Genomic DNA, 27,466 nt, shown 5'->3' with positions numbered 1-27,466 from the left:
AATCCTCAGTTCGAATTGTTTGCACAAGATCAGCTTAAAAATTTTGCACAGTGATACTTTTATTTCTTTTTAAATATATTTACTTAATATTGTTAATTTTTAATGAATATTTTTCATCTCCCAACCAAGGTGTTTTTTTAATAATACTTTTTAACGTGGATTTTTAAACAATATTTTTACAACGTGCATTTTTTAAAGAATATTTTTGTACAACGTGGATTTTTAAAGATTTTTTACAACGTAGATTTTTAAAATTTTATTACAACGTGAATTTTTAAAGATTTTTTAGAACGTGGAGTTTTAAAGATTTTACCACGTGAATTTTTAAAGATTTTTTAGAACGATTTTTCAACGTGGATTTTTTAAAGAACTTTTTTCGATGTGGATTTTTCAAAGATTAAAGACTATTTTTTTCATTGTGGATTTTTGAAAGAATATTTTTTTAAAGTGGATTTTTTAGAGAATATTTTTTACAACGTACATTTTTTAAAGATTAAAGAATATTTATTTCAGTGTGGATTTTTTAATAAATATATTTTTTGAGACATATTGTTTTGTTTTACTATATTTAATTTAAAAATATTTTTAATTAAAAAAAAATCAATTAATATTTTTTACTTTTTAAAGAATATTTTTATTTTTTTTTACTGAATGTTTTTTATTTAATAAAATAAATTTTTACAGAATATTTTTCATCAACCTACCAACATTGACATTTTTAAGAATATTTTTTTAATTTTTAAAGAAACAATTTTATATAATATTTTTTTATATTTTTTTAAAGAATATGCTTTATTAACTATTTTGATTTATTAAAGATCATTTATTTATTATTTAAATTATTTTAAAGAACATTTTTTCTACGTGGAGTTTTTAAATAACATTTTTTCAATGTGGATTTTTTTAAAGAATATGTTTACCAACGTAGATTTTTGAAAGAATATTTTTTTCAAAGTGGATTTTTTAAATAATATTTTTAACACGTGCATTTTTTAAAGATTAAAGAATATTTTTTTCGATGTGCATTTTTAAAGAATATTTTTAACAACGTGGATTTTTTAAGAATATTTTTTACAACGTGGATTTTTAAAAGAATATTTTATATCGCGAAACAATGATCATGGAGTTTTTTAAGAATTTTCTATTTCATGGAACAATAAACGTAGATTTTTTAAAAATATATCATGTCTTATTTTTTTATTTTATTTTTTAAAATACAATTTTGATTAAATATATTTTTTGAGACATATTGTTTTATTTGAATATATTAATATTTTTTACTTTTTAAAGAATATTTTTAATTTTCTTTACAGAATGTTTTTTTTTTAATAAAAAAAAATTTAAAGAACACTTTTCATCAACCTACCAACGTTGAAATTTTTAAGATTTTTTTTTAATTTTTAAAGAATAATTTTTTTATAATATTTTTTTAATAATTTTTTAAAGAATATGTTTTATCAATAATTTTGATTTATTAAAGAAAATGCATTTATTATTTTAATTATTTTTAAAAGAATATATTTAGGGGGTTTTAAAAAATTTGGGCGTTTGAACGGACAAAAATGTTGATTAGGATTAAAGATCAAAAGTTTTGGAGGAGATACTAAAAGGAATGGATCGATATTGACCGTTATGGAAGTGGATCTTCGGCCACAACATATGGTGCCATAGGGGGTTTTTACACTCTTCGGGCTGTTTGCTCAAGAAGTATGGACTTGCCCTTAAAAAAACTTTTACCATCGTAAATGAGGCAGCAAATGCAAGTTGCTTCAACAAAAATCAAAGTAATTCGAGAGCACGTCTTAAAGTGAACATATCTGAAATTTTGTGTGGGAGGTACCGGATGGAGTGGACATATTTGGACCTGATCTATATCTGGTAGATATATTAGGATGTGTAAAGTATAGACCAATTCGGTCACTCCCTTCAAGAGTTACCGTACGAACAATTTTTCCGAACATTTTTGAAGTTTTGTGGGGGAGGTACCTGAAGGAGTGGACCGAGATGGCTTATGTTCAAACTTAAACTATGTTTGGACAAAATATTACTAAGGCCATATTTTGGACCGAATCGGCAGATCCGTTCGAGAGTTATCTTGCGCTCCAACCACTACACACGGTGTCATGGGGGTCTTTTGCACCTTTCAGGTTATTTTCTCAAGAAGTATGGACTTGCCCCTGATGAAACTTGTACCGTCGTATGAAGGGCAGTGAATACAAGTTGCTAAAACAAAAATCAAAGCGAATCAAGAGATGGACCTAAACTGAATTTTTCTGAAATTTTGTGTGAGAGGTACCCGAAGTAGTGGACCTATTGAGACCATATTGGAACCTCATATTACTCTCGTAGAAAATTTAAGCTATACAAAGTATGGACAAAATCGGTCACTCCCTTCAAGAGTTATCGTGCGCACAAACTTTCCGAACATTTTCGAATTTTTGTGGGCGAAGGAGTGGACCGATGTAGCTCATCTTCGAACTTAAACTAAGTTTGGGTAAAATATTACGAAAGCCAAAATTTGAACCGAATCGGTTCATCCATTCGAGAGTTATCGTTCGCTCCAGCCAGCAGGACAGACAGACAGACGGACGGACATGGCTAGATCGACTCCAAATTGTCTGAAACACATTTCGTCCAAACATACTTAGGGTCTAAAACCATTATTTCGATGAGGCTTAGCCTAAAGGATGAGGGTATAAAAATACCATCTTCTGGACCTTAATAAATTATAGTATCTATTCGTCCATAAAGAGACACATCCGGAGATCTAAGATAGGGTCTTATCTTCAAGTCGTATACAAATACTGCATTCTGGCAGGCTTTCTAGACGACCACATTCTGGTTATTTATAAATAACCCCTTTTCTCCTCCACAAAAACGTTATTTCTGGTCGTATAAAAATTGCAGTTTGTCTTCTTCTACTCCCTTTGTTGTTCTAGCAAAACTAACATCTGATCGTCTATAAAGACCACCTTCTATTTTCCTATATAGACAATTTTCTGTTCATCTAAAAGTCCCTTTTAAACGTCTATAAAGCAGGGTTTCGGAGTCGGAGTCGGAGTCGGAGTCTACGAGTCGGAGTCGAGCAATTTTGCTGGAGTCGGAGTCGGAGTCTGAGTCGAAAAAAATAACTCGACTCCGACTCCGGGCAAATTTTTTCCACGTTATAGAAATATAACATTAAATTTGAAACAAGAACTTTTTTAAAAATCATTACTTATTTTAAAAGAAAGGTATAAGAAAATATATATGTAAATTATATATTGTACTGAATTAAAGGACAATTCACAGGGTATCCTTTGAAGTGTAGTCTATTCATCCCTATTTTGTTGGTCCAATTGATTCGTTACATTTTTGCAAACAAAAGTAAAGTTCTATGACAATCGAATTAAGACTGGACCTTTAACCTCTTTCGTCAGAAGACTTACTGGTCTTCTCACAAAGGTCTATTGGTATTCTCATCTTGTTTTTTATGAGATGTCATCCTTGTCTTCTATTAAAGACATTGTGATCTCTATGGGAAATCTTACTGAATACCCTGTGACACAAAATGGAAGTTACGATCTGGGGGAGGAAAATTCATTTTGGGAATTAAAGCCCCAATTGAGAACCCCAAAGGATCCCATAGCTGAAATTTCTGAGTCATGACATACTGATTTTTTTATTTGACCCCCATCAATCATTGAGAAAATAGTTTTATATCTCTGTTTGGAGATATTGTTTCATCATTTTTATATGACATGTTTTCAGTTAAATGGAATGAGGAACCTTTCTGCCAAATATGCTGTCCTAGCTTAGATTCTTCCATGTCCTTTTTGTTCTTGAACCCAAAAAGTAAAACAAAATTAAATTTTCTACAAAAATGTTCCACCGAAAATTATATGTAGGTTTCCCATATCCAAGAAATCGTCATTGTCACGTTTTCATTGTCCTTTATCGGTTTTACCCGTTACTTTCTCAAAAAACAGTATGTTTATGTATTTCGGTAAATTTCGCATAATCTATTGAAATAGGCATCATAAATTTGTTGTTGGTTAACGACAGATTTATCCCACTATAACTCGGCAGTCTGACAAACGGTGAATCTTTCGTCTATGATTCATTATACACTCAATGAGGGCTTTAGATGTAGACATTCAAATAACCGGATCTGTCCGCCAGGAGCAGATATAGTTTATGTGTATCCGAGTTTTCTACACAATCAATTGCATATACGAAATTCAATGAAATACATAATCATAGCGTTTTCATGAGAAATGATCGGGTAAAAGTGATAAAGATTCCTACTTATAAATTTCAGAAAAAAGTAGAAAGTATAAGTAGCATATAATATGCGTTGGATGGGAACAATTTATTTTATTGTGTATGCAGCATAAAAGCTGTGTTTTTCTCGAGATAGTTTTCGAGATAGAGTTGGCACCGCAAAATGCTTTAATAATAACAAGGTTTCGTAGACGACCTCAAAACTTTGTAATATTCTTCTCTCTCAGATGAAGAAAAAATCCTGCCAAAAAGTTGCGCAGTTTTCTCGGGAAAAAAATCATGAAAATGGCTTGGTCGTGATTTGCTTATTGCCCCATAATTTTCACATATTTTGAAGGCTTAAAGATTCTCTCACGCGGAAGAATTTCGTCCAGAATATCCTCGTGCAAAAAAGGAAAACCGACAAAAACTTTCTGCTATTTGTCAATGTAAGATTCGGCAGAAACAGTATTGATATGTTCGAATGTGAATATGTAAGGAAAAACTAACACATTAGCCTATATAGGCCAAAATATAGGAAAAAATTACAATTTTGTGTACATTTTATTTATTTTTAGTGGTATAGGAATTCACTCTCGGAGTCGACCCGGAGTCTGAGTCGGAGTCGGAGTCGTGAAAAAACTCGCCTGGAGTCGGAGTCGGAGTCGAGCCGAAAATACCTCGACTCCGAAACCCTGCTATAAAGTCCCTGATTTTTTACAAGTATCACTTTATTGTCGTCTATGACGCTCTGCAGATCATTTTTATAGACAACCTACCGGTGGTCTCTTAAAACAGCCTTCATGTAGATAGTAAAAATACCCTACAGGTCTTTATAATGTCAGGTCAACTATAAAGAGACCCTAGAGGTCGTTTATAAAGATACCCTACATGCCGTCTATAAAGACGTTCAATACGTCGTCGATAGAGATACCCCACAGATTACCTATAATGACACCGTACATGTCGTCTATAAAGACACCCTACTGGTCGTCTATAAAATCTCTTCCGATCTTCCATAAAAAACATACTTCTGGACGTCTAAAAATATTTCCTTTTGGTCCGATTCAAAACGTTATTTTGTTCTTCTACCTTCTCACCCGGTTATTTCAGGATTTTTTTCTTTATAAGTAAAGTTCTGCTCTTTAATACCTTCCCAACTGTTTTCAGCTATTACATTCAGACAATATTTGTGTTGTTGCTGTTGTTTGTAGTACAGAGCATTAACAACAACACCAAGTGCAGTGATGTGAAACTGGTATTGATCATATTTCAGAATGTAACCAATAACAAGAATAAACAGCGGCAGCAATAACAAGTACCACAACTATAAATAAAAAAATCAACAGCGAAACCGACGAAACAGCAAAAAATGCTGTTGTAGGTACTGCTTCGTAGTTGAATGCAACTATAGAATTCTTAAAAATAAAGTGCAACAACAACCCCAATAACAAGAAATCAATAATGGGGAAATGATGGCAAAACAAAAATTTACTTATGTTGTTAATTCGTTATGCATAAAAGCAAATGGGGGGAGGTGGGGTTGCAGTTACCCCTTTGCAACCATACAAGACGAACGTCATCAGCAGTAGCAGCACCACCACCACAGCTCATTACCCCAAAAAGTATCAGACCCAGTGACTGATTACTTACTTTCGGTTACTAAGTTTCGTTTGGTAGAAAAATGTTTTGTTTCTTCTTTTTTTGCTTCCTTTTCTTTACCGTTGTTTTGTAGGTAATCAGGTAAATGGTAACGATGTTATGATGTACTTTGCCACAACATTATCACGTCTAACATTACGAACATGCTAACATTTTTAAAGAACACTAAACATACTCGTACAACAAGAATGGTGTTCTTCTAACTGCATTGATTTGGTGTTTGGTCTATTTTAGTCCATTTAAATAATACGTATTTATGGCACTCTTGTAAGCGTGTATTTTTTTAAACGCCGTTGTAACGTGAACCAGATGTACATTGTGTTCCGCGTTTTAACCTACCTTTGCCACCTTTGGTAACGTAGGTTGTCAGAATATAGAAATGATTTTTAGATACCATTTTTTGGACATAAATACATAGTTCTTACTTCGTCGGGATCATTTGGACCATACCAACGTTCTTTATTTCCCAAGTTCGTTCTCCTTTAGAATTATTATTTTACGGAAGCTAATGTTTTTAACACCTTGGAAGAACTTACCATAAATATTACTTAATTACCATTAAAAAGACCCCCCTTGGGCCCCATGACTAATTCAAGGTTTAATGTGAGGAGTGTTCTCTTGGCAGCTTTAGCAACACCCGTAACTGTGGGTTTTTTCTTGCCAACAGACCAAGCCATAGTCGAAGTGATGACATTATAAATCTGTGTATTTTGTTGTTGTGGATTTTTAATGAATAACCATTTTTAGGAGCGGTCCATAGTAAAGAGATTCTTGCTGTGTATGTTTGATGTATTAATTAGGTAACAATAACAACAACACCACCATCATCAGCAGTAGTATTAATAACTTAGTCATAATTCTCTTGTTTCTTTATCCATCTGTTTTGTTTTCGGTTTTCTTTTATTGAATTTTGGTATTTTATGGTTTCAAATAACTAATTTTGGCTTTCAAAGATAGCTCACAGATGACTACATGTGAAACGATAAGTTGGTTTTTATATTGGATCATTTATTCCTTATAAAGACACACTTCGGTTTTAGAAGATGTCCAGAGATTCCTCAACTCGTCAACAAAAACTCCTTCTGGTCGTCTAATAAGGACTCCCTTCTGGTCGTCTCGGAAGACGCCCTAAATGTTGTGTATAAAGATGTCATAGAAAGATAATTTTTTGTAGAATATTTTTCCAAAGACTATCAGACCAACAAACGTGGATTTTTAAGGAATAATTCTCCAAAGACCATTAGACCAAGAAACGTGGTCAGATCATCAGACTAACAAACGTGGATTTTTCAACAATATTTTTCCAAAGACCACCAGACCAAGAAAAGTGGATTTTTTTAAAGAATATTTTTCCAAAGCCCAAGAAACGTGGATTTTTTTAAAGAATATTTTTCCAAAGACCAACAAACGTGGATTTTTTTTAAAGAATATTTTTCCAAAGACCAACAAACGTGGATTTTTTTTAAAGAATATTTTTCCAAAGACCAAATACGTATATAAAGGCGCCCTACAGGTCGTCTATAAAGACGCCCTACAGGTTGTCTATAAAGACGCCCTACAGGTCGTCTATAAAGACGCCCTACAGGTCGTCTATAAAGACGCCCTACAGGTCGTCTATAAAGACGCCCTACAGGTCGTCTATAAAGACGCCCTACAGGTCGTCTATAAAGACGCCCTACAGGTCGTCTATAAAGACGCCCTACAGGTCGTCTATAAAGACGCCCTACAGGTCGTCTATTAAGACGCCCCATATGTCGTCTATAAAGACGCCCTACAGGTCGTCTATAAAGACGCCCTACAGGTCGTCTATAAAGACGCCCTAAAGGTCGTCTAAAAAGACGCCCAACAGGTCGTCTATAAAGACGCCATACAGGTTGCCTAAAAATACCCCCTACAGGTTGCCTAAAAATACCCCCTACAGGTCGTCTATAAAGACGCCATACAGGTCGTCTATAAAGACGCCATACAGGTCGTCTATAAAGACGCCCTACAAGTCGTCTGTAAAGACGCCCAACTGGTCGTCTATAAAGACGCTCTACAGGTCGTCTATAAAGACGCCATACAGGTCATCTATAAAGACGCCCTACAGGTCGTCTACAAAGACGCCCTACAGGTCGTCTACAAAGACGCCCTACAGGTCGTCTATAAAGACGCCCTACAGGTCGTCTATTAAGACGCCCTATAAGTCGTCTGTAAAGACGCCCAACTGGTCGTCTATAAAGACGCCCAACTGGTCGTCTATAAAGACGCCCTACAGGTCGTCTATAAAAAGGTCAATATAAAAACGCCCTACAGGTCGTCTATAAAAAGGTCAATATAAAAACGCCCTACAGGTCGTCTATAAAAAGGTCAATATAAAAACGCCCTACAGGTCGTCTATAAAGACGCCCTACAGGTCGTCTGTAAAGACGCCCTACAGGTCGTCTATAAAGACGCCCTACAGGTCGTCTATTAAGACGCCCTACAAGTCGTCTGTAAAGACGCCCAACTGGTCGTCTATAAAGACGCCCAACTGGTCGTCTATAAAGACGCCCAACTGGTCGTCTATAAAGACGCCCAACTGGTCGTCTATAAAGACGCCCTACAGGTCGTCTATAAAGACGCCCTACAGGTCGTCTATTAAGACGCCCTACAAGTCGTTTGTAAAGACGCCCAACTGGTCGTCTATAAAGACGCCCAACTGGTCGTCTATAAAGACGCCCAACTGGTCGTCTATAAAGACGCCCAACTGGTCGTCTATAAAGACTCCCAACAGGTCGTCTATAAAGACGCCCAACAGGTCGTCTATAAAGACGCCCTACAGGTCGTCTATAAAGACGCCCTACAGGTCGTCTATAAAGACGACCTAGAGGTCGTCTATAAAGACGCACTATAGGTCGTCTATAAAGACGCCCAACAGGTCGTCTATAAAGACGCCCTACAGGTCGTCTATAAAGACGCCCTACAGGTCGTCTATAAAGACGCCCTACAGGTCGTCTATAAAAAGGTCAATATCAAAACGCCCTATAGGTCGTATATAAAGACGCCCTATAGGTCGTCTATAAAGACGCCCCACAGGTCGTCTATTAAGACGCCCTACAAGTCGTCTGTAAAGACGCCCGACTGGTCGTCTATAAAGACGCCCAACTGGCCGTCTATAAAGACGCCATACAGGTCGTATATAAAGATGCCCTAGAGGCCGTCTATAAAGACGCCATACAGGTCGTCTATAAAGACGCCCTACAGGTCTATAAAGACGCCATACAGGTCGTCTATAAAGACGCCCTACAGGTCGTCTATAAAGACGACCTACAGGTCGTCTATAAAGACGCCCTACAGGTCGTCTATAAAGACGCCCTACATGTCGTATATAAAGACGCCCTACAGGTCGTCTATAAAGACGCCCTACAGGTCGTCTATAAAGACGCCCTACAGGTCGTCTATAAAGACGCCCTACAGGTCGTCTATAAAGACGCCCTACAGGTCGTCTATAAAGACGCCCTACAGGTCGTCTATAAAGACGCCCTACATGTCGTATATAAAGACGCCCTACAGGTCGTCTATAAAGACGCCCTACAGGTCGTCTATAAAGACGCCCTACAGGTCGTCTATAAAGACGCCCTACAGGTCGTCTATAAAGACGCCCTGCAGGTCGTCTATAAAGACGCCCTACAGGTCGTCTATAAAGACGCCCTACAGGTCGTCTATAAAGACGCCCTACAGGTCGTCTATAAAGACGCCCTACAGGTCGTCTATAAAGACGCCCTACAGGTCGTCTATAAAGACGCCCTACAGGTCGTCTATAAAGACGCCCTACAGGTCGTCTATAAAGACGCCCTACATGTCGTATATAAAGACGCCCTACAGGTCGTCTATAAAGACGCCCTACAGGTCGTCTATAAAGACGCCCTACAGGTCGTCTATAAAGACGCCCTACAGGTCGTCTATAAAGACGCCCTGCAGGTCGTCTATAAAGACGCCCTACAGGTCGTCTATAAAGACGCCCTACAGGTCGTCTATAAAGACGCCCTACAGGTCATCTATAAAGACGCACTATAGGTCGTCTATAAAGACGCACTATAGGTCGTCTATAAAGACGCCCAACAGGTCGTCTATAAAGACGCCCAACAGGTCGTCTATAAAGACGCCCAACAGGACGCCCTACAGGTCGTCTATAAAGACGCCCTACAGGTCGTCTATAAAGACGCCCTACAGGTCGTCTATAAAGACGCCCTACAGGTCGTCTATAAAGACGCACTATAGGTCGTCTATAAAGACGCCCAACAGGTCGTCTATAAAGACGCCCAACAGGTCGTCTATAAAGACGCCCTACAGGTCGTCTATAAAGACGCCCTACAGGTCGTCTATAAAGACGCCCTACAGGTCGTCTATAAAGACGCCCTACAGGTCGTCTATAAAGACGCACTATAGGTCGTCTATAAAGACGCCCAACAGGTCGTCTATAAAGACGCCCAACAGGTCGTCTATAAAGACGCCCAACAGGTCGTCTATAAAGACGCCCTACAGGTCGTCTATAAAGACGCCCAACATGTCGTCTATAAAGACGCCCAACAGGTCGTCTATAAAGACGCCCTACAGGTCGTCTATAAAGACGCCCTACAGGTCGTCTATAAAGACGCCCTACAGGTCGTCTATAAAGACGCCCTACAGGTCGTCTATAAAGACGCCCTACAGGTCGTCTATAAAGACGCCCTACAGGTCGTCTATAAAGACGCCCTACAGGTCGTCTATAAAGACGCCCTACAGGTCGTCTATAAAGACGCACTATAGGTCGTCTATAAAGACGCCCAACAGGTCGTCTATAAAGACGCCCAACAGGTCGTCTATAAAGACGCCCAACAGGTCGTCTATAAAGACGCCCTACAGGTCGTCTATAAAGACGCCCTACAGGTCGTCTATAAAAAGGTCAATATAAAAACGCCCTACAGGTCGTCTATAAAGACGCACTATAGGTCGTATATAAAGACGCCCTATAGGTCGTCTATAAAGACGCCCCACAGGTCGTCTATTATGACGCCCTACAAGTCGTCTGTAAAGACGCCCAACTGGTCGTCTATAAAGACGCCCAACTGGCCGTCTATAAAGACGCCATACAGGTCGTCTATAAAGACGCCCTACAGGTCGTCTATAAAGACGCTCTACAGGTCGTCTATAAAGACGCCCTACAGGTCGTCTATAAAGACGCCCTACAGGTCTATAAAGACGCCATACAGGTCGTCTATAAAGACGCCCTACAGGTCGTCTATAAAGACGACCTACAGGTCGTCTATAAAGACGCCCTACAGGTCGTCTATAAAGACGCCCTACAGGTCGTCTATAAAGACGCCCTACAGGTCGTCTATAAAGACGCCCTACAGGTCGTCTATAAAGACGCTATACAGGTCGTCTATAAAGACGCCCTACAGGTCGTCTATAAAGACGCCCTACAGGTCGTCTATAAAGACGCCCTACAGGTCTATAAAGACGCCATACAGGTCGTCTATAAAGACGCCCTACAGGTCGTCTATAAAGACGCCCTACAGGTCTATAAAGACGCCATACAGGTCGTCTATAAAGACGCCATACAGGTCGTCTATAAAGACGCCCTACAGGTCGTCTATAAAGACGCCCTACAGGTCGTCTATAAAGACGCCCTACAGGTCGTCTATAAATACGCCCTACAGGTCGTCTATAAATACGCCCTACAGGTCGTCTATAAATACGCCCTACAGGTCGTCTATAAAGACGCCCTACAGGTCGTCTATAAAGACGCTATACAGGTCGTCTATAAATACGCCCTACAGGTCGTCTATAAATACGCCCTACAGGTCGTCTATAAATACGCCCTACAGGTCGTCTATAAATACGCCCTACAGGTCGTCTATAAAGACGCCCTACAGGTCGTCTATAAAGACGCTATACAGGTCGTCTATAAATACGCCCTACAGGTCGTCTATAAAGACGCCCTACAGGTCGTCTATAAAGACGCTATACAGGTCGTCTATAAATACGCCCTACAGGTCGTCTATAAAGACGCCCTACAGGTCGTCTATAAAGACGCCCTACAGGTCGTCTATAAAGACGCCCTGCAGGTCGTCTATAAAGACGCCCTACAGGTCGTCTATAAAGACGCCCTACAGGTCGTCTATAAAGACGCTATACAGGTCGTCTATAAATACGCCCTGCAGGTCGTCTATAAAGACGCCCTACAGGTCGTCTATAAAGACGCCCTACAGGTCGTCTATAAAGACGATATACAGGTCGTCTATAAATACGCCCTACAGGTCGTCTATAAATACGCCCTACAGGTCGTCTATAAAGACGCCCTACAGGTCGTCTATAAAGACGCTATACAGGTCGTCTATAAATACGCCCTACAGGTCGTCTATAAAGACGCCCTACAGGTCGTCTGTAAAGACGCCCTACAGGTCGTCTATAAAGACGCCCTACAGGTCGTCTATAAAGACGCCCTGCAGGTCGTCTATAAAGACGCCCTACAGGTCGTCTATAAAGACGCCCTACAGGTCGTCTATAAAGACGCCCTACAGGTCGTCTATAAAGACGCCCTACAGGTCGTCTATAAAGACGCCCTACAGGTCGTCTATAAAGACGCCCTACAGGTCGTCTATAAAGACGCCCTGCAGGTCGTCTATAAAGACGCCCTACAGGTCGTCTATAAAGACGCCCTACAGGTCGTCTATAAAGACGCCCTACAGGTCGTCTATAAAGACGCCCTACAGGTCGTCTATAAAGACGCCCTACAGGTCGTCTATAAAGACGCCCTACAGGTCGTCTATAAAGACGCCCTACAGGTCGTCTATAAAGACGCCCTACAGGTCGTCTATAAAGACGCCCTACAGGTCGTCTATAAAGACGCCCTACAGGTCGTCTATAAAGACGCACTATAGGTCGTCTATAAAGACGCCCAACAGGTCGTCTATAAAGACGCCCAACAGGTCGTCTATAAAGACGCCCAACAGGTCGTCTATAAAGACGCCCAACAGGTCGTCTATAAAGACGCCCTACAGGTCGTCTATAAAGACGCCCTACAGGTCGTCTATAAAGACGCCCTACAGGTCGTCTATAAAGACGCCCTACAGGTCGTCTATAAAGACGCACTATAGGTCGTCTATAAAGACGCCCAACAGGTCGTCTATAAAGACGCCCTACAGGTCGTCTATAAAGACGCCCTACAGGTCGTCTATAAAGACGCCCTACAGGTCGTCTATAAAGACGCACTATAGGTCGTCTATAAAGACGCCCAACAGGTCGTCTATAAAGACGCCCAACAGGTCGTCTATAAAGACGCCCTACAGGTCGTCTATAAAGACGCCCTACAGGTCGTCTATAAAGACGCCCTACAGGTCGTCTATAAAGACGCCCTACAGGTCGTCTATAAAGACGCCCTACAGGTCGTCTATAAAGACGCCCTACAGGTCGTCTATAAAGACGCACTATAGGTCGTCTATAAAGACGCCCAACAGGTCGTCTATAAAGACGCCCAACAGGTCGTCTATAAAGACGCCCTACAGGTCGTCTATAAAAAGGTCAATATAAAAACGCCCTACAGGTCGTCTATAAAGACGCACTATAGGTCGTATATAAAGACGCCCTATAGGTCGTCTATAAAGACGCCCCACAGGTCGTCTATTATGACGCCCTACAAGTCGTCTGTAAAGACGCCCAACTGGTCGTCTATAAAGACGCCCAACTGGCCGTCTATAAAGACGCCATACAGGTCGTCTATAAAGACGCCCTACAGGTCGTCTATAAAGACGCTCTACAGGTCGTCTATAAAGACGCCCTACAGGTCGTCTATAAATACGCCCTACAGGTCGTCTATAAAGACGCTATACAGGTCTATAAAGACGCCATACAGGTCGTCTATAAAGACGCCCTACAGGTCGTCTATAAAGACGCCCTACAGGTCGTCTATAAAGACGCTATACAGGTCGTCTATAAAGACGCCCTACAGGTCGTCTATAAAGACGACCTACAGGTCGTCTATAAAGACGCCCTACAGGTCGTCTATAAAGACGCCCTACAGGTCGTCTATAAAGACGCTATACAGGTCGTCTATAAAGACGCCCTACAGGTCGTCTATAAAGACGCCCTACAGGTCTATAAAGACGCCATACAGGTCGTCTATAAAGACGCCCTACAGGTCGTCTATAAAGACGCCCTACAGGTCGTCTATAAAGACGCCCTACAGGTCTATAAAGACGCCATACAGGTCGTCTATAAAGACGCCATACAGGTCGTCTATAAAGACGCCCTACAGGTCGTCTATAAAGACGCCCTACAGGTCGTCTATAAAGACGCCCTACAGGTCGTCTATAAATACGCCCTACAGGTCGTCTATAAATACGCCCTACAGGTCGTCTATAAATACGCCCTACAGGTCGTCTATAAAGACGCCCTACAGGTCGTCTACAAAGACGCTATACAGGTCGTCTATAAATACGCCCTACAGGTCGTCTATAAATACGCCCTACAGGTCGTCTATAAATACGCCCTACAGGTCGTCTATAAATACGCCCTACAGGTCGTCTATAAAGACGCCCTACAGGTCGTCTATAAAGACGCTATACAGGTCGTCTATAAATACGCCCTACAGGTCGTCTATAAAGACGCCCTACAGGTCGTCTATAAAGACGCCCTACAGGTCGTCTATAAAGACGCCCTGCAGGTCGTCTATAAAGACGCCCTACAGGTCGTCTATAAAGACGCCCTACAGGTCGTCTATAAAGACGCTATACAGGTCGTCTATAAATACGCCCTGCAGGTCGTCTATAAAGACGTCCTACAGGTCGTCTATAAAGACGCCCTACAGGTCGTCTATAAAGACGCTATACAGGTCGTCTATAAATACGCCCTACAGGTCGTCTATAAATACGCCCTACAGGTCGTCTATAAAGACGCCCTACAGGTCGTCTATAAAGACGCTATACAGGTCGTCTATAAATACGCCCTACAGGTCGTCTATAAAGACGCCCTACAGGTCGTCTGTAAAGACGCCCTACAGGTCGTCTATAAAGACGCCCTACAGGTCGTCTATAAAGACGCCCTGCAGGTCGTCTATAAAGACGCCCTACAGGTCGTCTATAAAGACGCCCTACAGGTCGTCTATAAAGACGCCCTACAGGTCGTCTATAAAGACGCCCTACAGGTCGTCTATAAAGACGCCCTGCAGGTCGTCTATAAAGACGCCCTACAGGTCGTCTATAAAGACGCCCTACAGGTCGTCTATAAAGACGCCCTACAGGTCGTCTATAAAGACGCCCTACAGGTCGTCTATAAAGACGCACTATAGGTCGTCTATAAAGACGCCCAACAGGTCGTCTATAAAGACGCCCAACAGGTCGTCTATAAAGACGCCCAACAGGTCGTCTATAAAGACGCCCTACAGGTCGTCTATAAAGACGCCCTACAGGTCGTCTATAAAGACGCCCTACAGGTCGTCTATAAAAAGGTCAATATAAAAACGCCCTACAGGTCGTCTCTAAAGACGCACTATAGGTCGTATATAAAGACGCCCTATAGGTCGTCTATAAAGACGCCCCACAGGTCGTCTATTATGACGCCCTACAAGTCGTCTGTAAAGACGCCCAACTGGTCGTCTATAAAGACGCCCAACTGGCCGTCTATAAAGACGCCCAACTGGTCGTCTATAAAGACGCCCTACAGGTCGTCTATAAAGACGCTCTACAGGTCGTCTATAAAGACGCCCTACAGGTCGTCTATAAAGACGCCCTACAGGTCGTCTATAAAGACGCCATACAGGTCGTCTATAAAGACGACCTACAGGTCGTCTATAAAGACGCCATACAGGTCGTCTATGAAGACGCCCTACAGGTCGTCTATAAAGACGACCTACAGGTCGTCTATAAAGACGACCTACAGGTCGTCTATAAAGACGCCCTACAGGTCGTCTATAAAGACGCTATACAGGTCGTCTATAAATACGCCCTACAGGTCGTCTATAAAGACGCCCTACAGGTCGTATATAAAGACGCCCTACAGGTCGTCTATAAAGACGCCCTACAGGTCGTCTATAAAGACGCCCTACAGGTCGTCTATAAAGACGCCCTACAGGTCGTCTATAAAGACGCCCTACAGGTCGTCTATAAAGACGCCCTATAGGTCGTCTATAAAGACGCCCCACAGGTCGTCTATTAAGACGCCCTACAAGTCGTCTGTAAAGACGCCCAACTGGTCGTCTATAAAGACGCCCAACTGGTCGTCTATAAAGACGCCCAACAGGTCGTCTATAAAGACGCCCTAGAGGCCATACAGGACGCCATACAGGTCGTCTATAAAGACGCCCTAGAGGTCGTCTATAAAGACGCCCTACAGGTCGTCTATAAAGACGCCCCAGAGGTCGTCTATAAAGACGCCCCAGAGGTCGTCTATAAAGACGTCCTAGAGGTCGTCTATAAAGACGCCCTAGAGGTCGTCTATAAAGACACCATTAAGGTCGTCTATAAAGACGGCCTAAAGGTGTCTATAAAAATGTCCATCAGCTCGTGTATAAATACGGCCTTCAGCTCGTCTGTTTATTTGGACCTTCAGATCGTCTCTAAAACGCTCTTAAAGTCGCCTATCATCTCATCTTTAAAAACTCCCTCCAGCTAGCCTATAAAGTCTTCCTCTAGCTCGCCTATGAAGATTCTCCTCAGAAGTCGTATTATATTCTTCCTACTGTATTCCGTTTTTTATATCAGAAAGAGGAAAGGGTGAAGAAGCTTCCTAGTTAATAGTATATTAATTATGATTTCAACTCAGATCGTTTATTTTTATTATTAAAAAAAAATTCTTAAAGAACAAGTTTAACTCCTCTGCATTTATTTCTCTCCTCTTTTTTGAACTGATCGAACGATAAGTTTTAAAACCAGAAATAAAATATGTACTCATACTTGCTGTGTTGTGTATGCATGTCGGTAATGTGAACAAAAAAAACTGTGTGATGTGATTTGACCTTGTGTTTTATTCTAGAGACTGTATTGAAATCCGTTTATATGACAAAAAACCAAACCAAACAGAACAATATGACTGACTGACAGAATGGCTGCCTGCCAACCAGAAGTGTGAAATGGCTAGTTACCTTTGTTAAGTGTGCTGTTTTGTTACTGCTGCCAAGCTGCTGATAAGTGATATCCAGAAATTTTAAATTGAAATACCTGTCTTATTTGTTGGTCTTTTTTATGTGTCATAGACGGGTATAAAATTATTGTTTTTTCTTTGCTTAGTTTGCTTTTTAATGCCTGACGATGGGTGAGTTTCGAGAAGGTCATGTCTGTCATAAACTTTTAACTTCAAACTGCGGCTGAAGGAGAAAGTTCAAATGTAATAAATAATCGTTGGTGTTTTATTATAGCCTTTTGTTATAATGTAAATAAGCTTGTAAGATTTATAGATAACAATATAATACCCCATACAATATAAATAATATATATGTATGTATTTAAGGGGGATTATAAATGGACATTTGACTGACAAGGTTCGAAGCTGTAATCGAAAGTCAATGTATGCAAAATCGAAAGCAAAACAAAGGAATGTAAATTTGGTAAGAAAAGAAACTCAAAGTTATGACTTAACCACTAGCACAAATATAGGTACCTAATTTGAGTAGTCTATGAGGCGGAATGAGTGGAATGCCAGTGTAATAATTTCTAAAAACCCCCTACAGGTCGACTTTAAAGAAAACAAAAGTATATAAAATATGTATAAATACTAATTTGTGGTCGTCTATAAAAATCACATCTTAATATATTTAGACTCTGGAAAGGGACCCCTATAATTCAGTGATAAAGAATGGATACAATCATCATTGGCATACGATTTTCATAAGTAGCCATTCCAAAGAATGAGTGAAAGCATCACTTAGCATGACCCTATTATTAACAACTCTTTGGAATGGTAAACTATTTGGAATCACATTGTAATCGATTCTTTGATGAGTGCATATTTTCTTCAGTGCATTTAAAGTTATTACAAAGAATCAGTGAAAGCAAAACTTCACAAAGAACCACTTTCATTTGGTTTTTGGCCTGGTCTGATATATGAACTCTGTTCTGTTTTGAAGCAAGTCAATTTCTTCTTCAAGTTTCAACACACCAAAACTCTTGAACTTTTAAAAGATCAGGAATCATTTATCGGGGATGTTGTTGTTTTTATTGTTGACCTATTGTTGTATTATTTGTTGAATTTAGTTTGGCTATAGGTCGCCAAACTAAATTAAAAAAAATAATTATCGGGGATTTTAAAATTTTGTTTTGGAACTTATAATTATTTTATTTTTTTCAAGAGCAGCAGATCGATAGATAATCTTGGATTTAACCCATTTCGTACTTGGTGTTCGATTTTTTGAACAGTTAAATTACTTTTTTTTTTCAAAAAAAAAAAAATATTTATGGATGGAAAAGGTTAAATTTGGTATATGTATAAAGTCTAGTCTGTCAGCAAAAAAAAAAAAAAGGTTCCCTTGAAAACCCCCTAGATTTTAAGGGTAGATTTTTGAAACCTACATTTTTGGATACTTTTTAAATTAATTTTAAAAAAATCATTTCAAAAGCTGAGAAGCCAGTTGATAATTCCCTTTGCCGGGATGAAATCATGATATTGGTAGCGATCAGTAAAATTTTGCAACACTGTCAGTTCGTGTTGAAAAACATTACTCTCTGTAATAGAGGGTAATAAATGAAGTTGAGCCATTGGGGGAATACTCCAACTCAAGCAATCATTTAAAAAAAAAAAAAATAAAAAGTAATCATGGGGAATTATTGCCAATATATGTAGCCGTTTCACATAATATAGAGAACATGCTTTACATGCTCAACCGCGATTTTAAAGATGTGCAAAGTTGACTGTTTGAAATTTCGAACGCTGGTACTTAACCTACATATCGATGGGTATATCAAAACGTTATAGAACCATATAAGACTAAATTCTAAATTTCAGCCATTTCTAAAGGATAGTGCTGCCAAAATCCTGAAATACCCTAAAATCGCTAGGTACCATTCAACCAAGGCTACATAAAACGTGGACATATGCTGGCAAATTTCTGGAGGAAAGTTAAGTAGCCATTTCTGCAGGATAATGCAGCTAAATCCTTGAAATCTCCCGAAAATCGGACGGTACCGTTCTATGGGCAATCCAAAACGTGGACCAGTGCTAACACATTTCGGGGAAAAGTTTTGTAGGTCAAAAGAATTCTCAATACCAATCTTCAACCCTTTTTTCATACGAAAATTATGAAATAAATCAATAAAACGGCAAATAAATCAATTTTATTTTACTTCTACACATATAGCATAAGCACCAGTTTTCGAAATTTCGAACACCACTTTCAGGGAAAACGAAAAATCGGAAAGTTTTTTTGAGTTGATTTTTGATATCAGTGGGACCTAATTACCCTAAAAAAGTGCTTTGTTTTTTTAAAAATAAATAAAAAACTTGTCTCGTTACGATTTGGGTTAAACATAAAATGTTGCACTTAGTGGTTAGACATTGGCGTAAACCCCATGACGTATGATGAATAATTATCCAAGTACCAATATGAATATAGTTCATACGCTCCCTGCCATGAGTAGGTGCGAAATGAGGTTTCGGGCAAAATAAGTTCAACTAGTTTTTCTGACCAGAAAGAATTCCTGAAATACAAACTAAACTATGTTTGTAATATTTTTTATACCCTCAGCCTTTAGGCTAAGGAGGGTATATACACTTTGATACGATGAAAATGTGCCTCATCGAAATAATGGTTTTAGACCCCAAGTATGTTTGGACGAAATGTGTTTCAGACAATTTGGAGTCGATCTAGCCATGTCCGTCCGTCTGTCTGTCTGTCTGTCTGTCCTGCTGGCTGGAGCGCACGATAACTCTCGAACGGATGAACCGATTCGGTTCAAATTTTGGCTTTCGGAATATTTTGCCCAAACTTAGTTTAAGTTCGAAGATGGGTTATATCGGTCCACTCCTTCCGGTACCTCCCCCACAAAAGTTGGAAAATGTTCGGAAAGTTTGTGCACACGATAACTCTTGAAGGGAGAGACCGATTTGGTCCATACTTTGTATAGCGTAAACTTTCTACCAGAGTATTATGAGATTCCAATATGGTCTCAATAGGTTTACTCCGTCGGGTACCTCCCACACAAAATTTCGGAAAAGTTCGGTTTAGGGCCTGGTCTCGAATCGCGTTGATTTTAGTTGTAGCAACTTATACTCAGTGCCCTTCATACGACGGTGCAAGTTTCATCTGGAGGAAGTCCATATTTCCTGAGAAAATAGCCTGAAAGGTGCAAAAAAACCCCTATGACACCGTATGTAATGGTTTGAGCGCAAATAACTCTCGAACGGATCTGCCGATTCAGTCCAAAATTTGGCTTTAGTAATATTTTGTCCAAACATAGTTTATATTCGAAGATAATTCAAATCGGCCCATTCCTTCAGGTACCTCCCCCACAAAAGTTCAAAAATGTTCGGAAAAATTGTGCGCACGATAACTCTTGAAGGGAGTGAACGATTTGGTCCATACTTTACACATCTTAATATATCTACCAGATATAGATCAGGTTTAAATATGGACTATATTTGTCCACTCCCTCGGGTACCTCCCACACAAAATTTCGGATAGGTTCACTTTAAGACCAGCTCTCGAGAAACTTTGATTTCTGTTGAAGCAACTTGCATTCGCTACCACAATTACGACGATAAATGTTTTTTCAGGGGCAAGTCCGTATTTCTTGAGAAAACAGCCCGAAAGGTGTAAAAATCCCTATGCGTAGTCGCTGGAGAACACGAAAACTTCTTCTTCCCCTTAAGGTACCTCCCCCACAAAAGTTCAACATTCGTGTCGAAATGCAGTTTAGGGTCTCTTCGAAGATGCTTTGGAAATGAATGCCGATGCTGTTCATTGTGGTCCTGCTGTTTACAGTTATATTATGTTTTCCGTGTCAAGACCACGCTTCCTGGCATACAGGTCCAAAAGTTATAAGATGATCCACTGAAATAACTAGTGTGATTAATATATATCAAAAAGATATGCCTCTCAAAATCATATCCACTTCCTATGTCGTCTATTCATTTAAGTAGCCCCTCCGCAAAACTTTAATCCTAATCCACATTATCGTCGGCAAGTTCAAAGGTACAAAATGGCCACAAAATTCTAAAAAGACCCGAAATACATTCGATCTGTCCGTAGATTAATATTTCAATTCACATAGGCTGAGGGTATATCTCTGTCGGCAAAGCCGACTGATTCTTTTTTACTTGTTCAGAGAGCAATTAATGCTGCTGGATCCTTTTAAAGGATCATAATGTCAAAAACTTTCGACTCATTAGCTTAATGAGTCATGCTTTGAAGATATTTTTAAAAATAATTAATAGCAGAATATATATTACATGTGAAGCACACATGGGAAATACCCAATTTGGGTTTAAAACAGGAATGGGCACAAGAGAAGCATTATACTGCATTCAAGTTGTAATACAGAAATGTAGAGATGTCCAGAAGGGTGTGTTCATGTGTTTTATTGACTATGAAAAGGCATTCGACATCGTCAAACATGACAAATTAATGGAAATCTAGAATACTATTGGAATACCAGAAAACGAACTCCAGTGCATTAAAAGTCTTTGTTGGAATCAGTCCGCACGAATTGACGTAAGTGGAGAACCCACAAAAGAAATTACCATATCAGGGGGTGTTAGACAGGGATGCCTTTTATCTCCCCTGTTATTCAACGTGTATTCAGAGAAAATATTCCAAGAAACACTCGAAGGAGAAAACATCGGAATCAGAATTCATGGGAAACTAGTCAATAATATAAGGTATGCGGACGATGCTACGTTACTGGCAGGGAGCATATCCAGTCTACAAAAACTAGAAGAGAAACTGGCACGTGTAAGTGAGAAATATGGTCTTAAAATCAACATGAAGAAGACGAAGTACATGATCATTAGCAGAAAAAATCCCCATGCTGAGTACAAGGTACAGAAATAGAAAGAGTGAGAACCTTTAAATATCTTGGGATGTTAATAAACGAACAATGGGATCCCTCGAAAGAAATAAAAAGTCGAATAGAGATGGCGCGAGATGCTTTCTGTAAATATAGTAAAACCCTGAAAAGTCATGACATAAACATAACAACAAAAATACGTTTTATAAAATGTTATGTTTGGTCGGTGCTGTTATATGGAACAGAAGTTTGGAAGCTCAAATCCTCTGATGAAAGAAAATCCTTTGAAATATGGATTTAGCGGCGAGTACTGAAAATACCATGGACTGCGAAAATTTCTTATGACGAACTACTAAGAAGGATGAATATAAGCCGGCAATTAATAACAACTATAAAAAGACGCAAAATAGCGTATCTGGGACATGTATTAAGGAACAACAAATACATAATTTTACAAGCAATTCTGAAGGCAAAAATTGAAAGAAGGCCAGCTAGAGGAAGGAAAGAAACATCCTGGCTCAAAAACATTACGGACTGGATAAGTTATACCAACGAAACTGATCTGCTGAATGCTGCAATACACAGAGAGCTGACAACCATTATTCAATAAGATAATAACTGAAATGCGATAAATATTAAAAAAGATGAATTGTACGATCACTTATATCCGGCGGAACGGATGAGTAAATAAAGAAGAAGAAGAATGTCGAAAATATGGGTATTTTAAGTATTGTTACAAAAGTAGCTGGTGGATTTAAGTTAATTTAGATGAATTTTCGCTCAACTCTCAACTTTGCGAGTTGTCTCTCATATTTGCTTTTGTTTAGTAAATAAACGTTCTACATTGTAATCTCTTCTGCTCTATCATATTTATTGTATATGCGCTAGTTGTTGTTTACATTCATCAGTCTGTTTGTATGTGTATTTGCATATCGAGTAGCATGTCGCATGATCATTGTGGAACATTCTACATAGAGGAGGCTAGAACAGTCTATGCATCAACCAGCGAGTATAAATACCGGAGAGTAGCAGGTGGGTGAGTGGAGTTGTAATTCAGACCGCCATTGTAATTAAAACCGTCAGTGTAATTTAAGTAAAGAGTAACCCGAATATCATGAAAGAGTAACCCGAATATCATTGAGCATCGGGGTGAACTCATTGATATGAGGGAAGTCTCCCTTGTCCCGTCTAGGATGTTATTATTATTATTATTATTATTATTATTATTATTATTATTATTATTATTATTATTATTATTATTATTATTATTATTATTATTATTATTATTATTATTATTATTATTATTATTATTATTATTATTATTATTATTATCATTATTATTATTATTATTATTATTATTATTATTATTTTTATTACTATTATTGTAATTATGATTATGGTAACCCAAATAGAGTAAATCGTTGTGTTTAAAACGTGTTTTAGACTATACACTTATACGACGATTAAGTGCATTTTCTCGATTTAATTTGACATATATTAAAATGACAACTTAAATCTACTGGATTTGGTAAATCAACCATAGTCTCAATTCTGTCCGCTGATGTAAGAAAGTGTGAAACTGCGACGTTTGTTCGCCAAGGCTTTGGAAGGTACCAATGTTAAGGACTTGATCACCAACATTGGATCCGGTGCTGCTGCTGCCCCTGCTGCTGAAGCCAAGAAGGAAGAAGAACCCGAAGAGTCCGATGACAATATGGGTTTCGCTTTCTTCGAATAAACTGGGGCATTTCCTTGTTTGTTTGTATATACACTTTCATACGGGTAAAATGTTCCTCATCGAAATAATTTTTTTAGACCCCAAGCATATTTGGACGAAATTCGTTTCAGACAATTTGGAGTCGATTTAGCTATGTCCGTCCGTCTGTCTGTCTGGCTGTAGCGCACGATAACTCGCGAACGGATGAACCGATTCGGTCCAATCCTCCCCACAAAAGTTCGAAAATGTTATGCGCATGATAACTCTTGAAGGGAGTAACCGATTCGGTCCATACGTTGGCCATCGTAAAGTTTCTATCAGACATAGATAAGGTTCCAATATGGAATCAATAGGTCCACTCCTTCGGGTAACTCTCACACAAAATTTCGGAAAAGTTCGGTTTAGGACCAGCTCTTGAATCGCTTATATTTCTGCTGTACTTGTACTCACTGTCACCCATACGACGGTAAAAGTTTCATCAGGTGCAAGTCCATTATTCCTGAGAAAATAGCCCGAAAGATGCAAAAAACTCCTATGACACCGTGTGTGTGTGAACGAAACTGCTGATTCGGTCTAAAATTTTACCTTCGTAATATTTTGCCCAAACTTACTTTAAGTTCGAAAATGAGCCATATGGGTGCACTCCTTCTGTTACCTCTCCCACAAAAGTTGAAAAATGTTAGGGATTTGGAATTAGTTTTCAATTTCAACACACTTCATATATTTATTTTAATGGTCGTTTAAACGCTTACATGTGCACCACCAACTGTTTTTTTATATTTTTAACTATACGATTCGGACACACACCCTCTGTGCCACCGTACTCATTACTAAGTAAGTAGTGAAGTAAGTAGTTTTATTTTTATACATTACTTTGTAATGGGTTAATTAAATGACTAACGGATCCGAATGTTTGCTGGGTTATAGACCAAAGGTCATTCATTCGTGCAACAGGAAGTATTTTTTGAAAAAAAGTTCATTCCATGGTATTTATACTTTCAGCCTTTAGGCTAAAGAGGGTATATACACTTTGATACGATGAAAATGTGCCTCGTCGAAATAATAGTTTTAGAACCCAAGTATGTTTGGACGAAATGTGTTTCAGACAATTTGGAGTCGATCTAGCCATGTCCGTCCGTCTGTCTGTCTGTCCTGCTGGCTGGAGCGCACGATAACTCTCGAACGGATGAACCGATTCGGTTAAAATTTTGGCTTTCGTAATATTTTGCCCAAACTTAGTTTAAGTTCGAAGATGAGCTACATCGGTCCACTCCTTCCGGTACCTCCCCCACAAAAGTTCGAAAATGTTCGGAAAGTTTGTGCGCACCATATCTCTTGAAGGAAATAACCGATTTGGTCCATACTTAGCGCATCGTGAAATTTCTATCAGACTTAGTTTAGGTTCCAATATGGACTCAATCGGTCCACTCCTTCGGGTACCTCCCACACCAAATTTTGGAAAAGTTCAGTTTAGGACCTGTTCACGAATCGCTTTGATTTTTGTTATAGTAACATCTATTCACTGTCCTCTATACGACAGTACAACTTTCATCAGGGGCAAGTCCATACTTTCTGAGAAAATAGCCTGAAACTTACGAAGAACCCCTATGACACCGTGTGTAGTGGTTGGCCTTCGTAAAATTTTGTCCAAACTTAGTTTAACTTCGAAATTCTGCGCATGATAACTCTGGATGGTAGTGACCGATTTGGTCCATGCTTTACCAATCCCAGTATATCTACCAAATATATATCAGGTTCGAATATGGACTACATTTGTCCACTCCTTCGGGTACCTCGCACACAAACTTTTGGATAAGTTCACTTTAAGAACTGCTCTGGAATCAATTTGATTTTTGTTGAAGCAACTTTCATGCACTGCCTCAGTTACGACGGTAAAAGTTTTTTCAGGGGCAAGTCCATACTTCTTGAGAAAACAGCCCAAAAAGTGTAAAAAACCCTCTACGGCACCATGTAGTGGCTGGAGAGCACGACAACTACCAAACCAAATACTGAGTAGATCCACACTTTGCATATCGTAATATTTCTTCAAATATTAGATGAAATTCGAAGGTGGTGCTTGTAGGTCCACTCTTTCCGGTACCTCCCCCACCAAAGATCGGTAATATTAGCTAAGATATACACGCGATATCTCATAAACAGAGCAACCCGGTTAAGGGTCTGTGCGAGGATCCCTTGAAAATTTTCACCTAGTGGTCCTATTTACAGCGATGTCATGTTTTTCGTAGGCAAGTACATGTTTCCTGATATAATGGTCCAAAACCTCTGAATTATATGGAGACCAACTGAAACGACAAGTGGTCGAGATATCTATCGTGGGCAATGACACCCAAAATAAGACCTAATTTCAAAATGGAATATGTCGGTCCATTCCTATAGATCCCGGCAAAACTTGTTGAGCTTCTATCCAAATCCATATTTTTGTCGGCTCATACGCCCAAAATTTTTAAAACCCCTTAAATATATACGTTTTTGGAAAAAAGTGTTTCAATTCACACAGGCTGATGTTATATCTGTGTCGGCAAAGCCGACTGATACTTTTTTACTTGTTTTTATATTGACATCAAATTCATGTCGTATGATTAATTTGTAAGTTAATCATACGTTCGTATTACATCATAATGAGCGGCTACCGTAAGTAGGTGGGAAATGAGGGAATTGGCAAAATCAGTTAAATTAATTTTTTTGTGATTTGTAAAATGATGCAACATTAATGTTTGATTTTGTATACCTTACGCCATTATGTGGGTAGGATATGATAAGGCTTTTGGCTCAAAAGTTTGTACCACATCGAAATAATTGCTTCGACGAGTTGAGTCCATATCCAACTGTTCATCTATACCTTGTAATCATGCTAGGATCTTCAAAGACGGAGATCCCAGAGGGAAAGAAGCAAATTAATTTTTGTGATGTTGAGATAATATTGAAAAAATTCCTGTTCGGAAATAGTCAACCTTTTATTCTTATGCAAAGTTCACATAGGTGTCAAACAACCGAGATGTCCCAAAAGTCACCTGCTATCCCACTTTTTGGATTTTAATTGTAATGACGAATATCCCAGCTTTATTTGGGGACATTTCAAATAAAAGTGACTATTATTAATAAGGACCTTCTGAGGTTTAAGTTGGTATCAATTTTGCTATAGCAAACTATGCTAAGCTATAACAATTCTCGGACCTTTATTTCCATGGCGGATGTCACTGCTTTTGGTGGACGTATTCAAGGGAAGAACATATTCATGAAAATAGGCCATTTGCGGTTTAAACTAATACGAATTGATCAAATATTAGAGGGCGCTAAAGTTGTCGCAAATTTAATATTATGAAATTGGACTTATGGGCAATGTGGTGTCTTGTATAACATAGACAACCCCGTTCTGACTATATCGCACTTGTTTTTCAAAGACTATCAGTAAAAAGATCATCATTTAATTTGTTTAAGGAATCCAGACCAATGGTGTTGATTTTAAAGTAATTTTTTTTTTTTAAATAATAATCGCAACTTAATCCATCTCCATTAAAGCTAATCTATGAAAATATCTCCCTCACATTTCAAACAATCTCAATATTACCCTTCAAAAAAAATTAAATATATTGCCCACCATTATCGACCATTGATCTCCCTCCACTGACATTATTTGGCATAATTCCACTCTCCCAAAAAATTGATTATCTTTCAACAAAAATTGACATGGAAATTGGCACCTGTTTGATTTTGAAGATCATTAACACACTCCCTCAACATAAAAGAAGAAGAAAATGCCAAACAGCACAACAACAAAAAAAAACAAAATGCAAATCATTTCCAAAGTCTTGCCAATGCAATAAGGACGGACGCACATTGCACTAAAAAAAGAAAACAAGTCAAAATACGACATTGGGCCTTCCGG

At 39.0% G+C, this 27,466-nt stretch overlaps 1 protein-coding gene across 1 annotated transcript in view; it reads right to left on the bottom strand.

Moving 5' to 3' along the window:
* Nucleotides 1–27,466, bottom strand: part of LOC141399288 (uncharacterized) — a 164,188-nt gene that overhangs the window by 117,089 nt on the left and 19,633 nt on the right. The gene's annotated exons all lie outside the window — the stretch shown is intronic.

Source organism: Musca autumnalis, unplaced genomic scaffold (genome assembly GCF_047663935.1).
Source record: "Musca autumnalis isolate F117 unplaced genomic scaffold, ASM4766393v1 scaffold_3, whole genome shotgun sequence".
Classification (NCBI taxonomy): domain Eukaryota; kingdom Metazoa; phylum Arthropoda; class Insecta; order Diptera; family Muscidae; genus Musca; species Musca autumnalis.
Note: the sequence above shows the minus strand (reverse complement) of the source record. Positions and strands in the feature narration are given on the sequence as shown.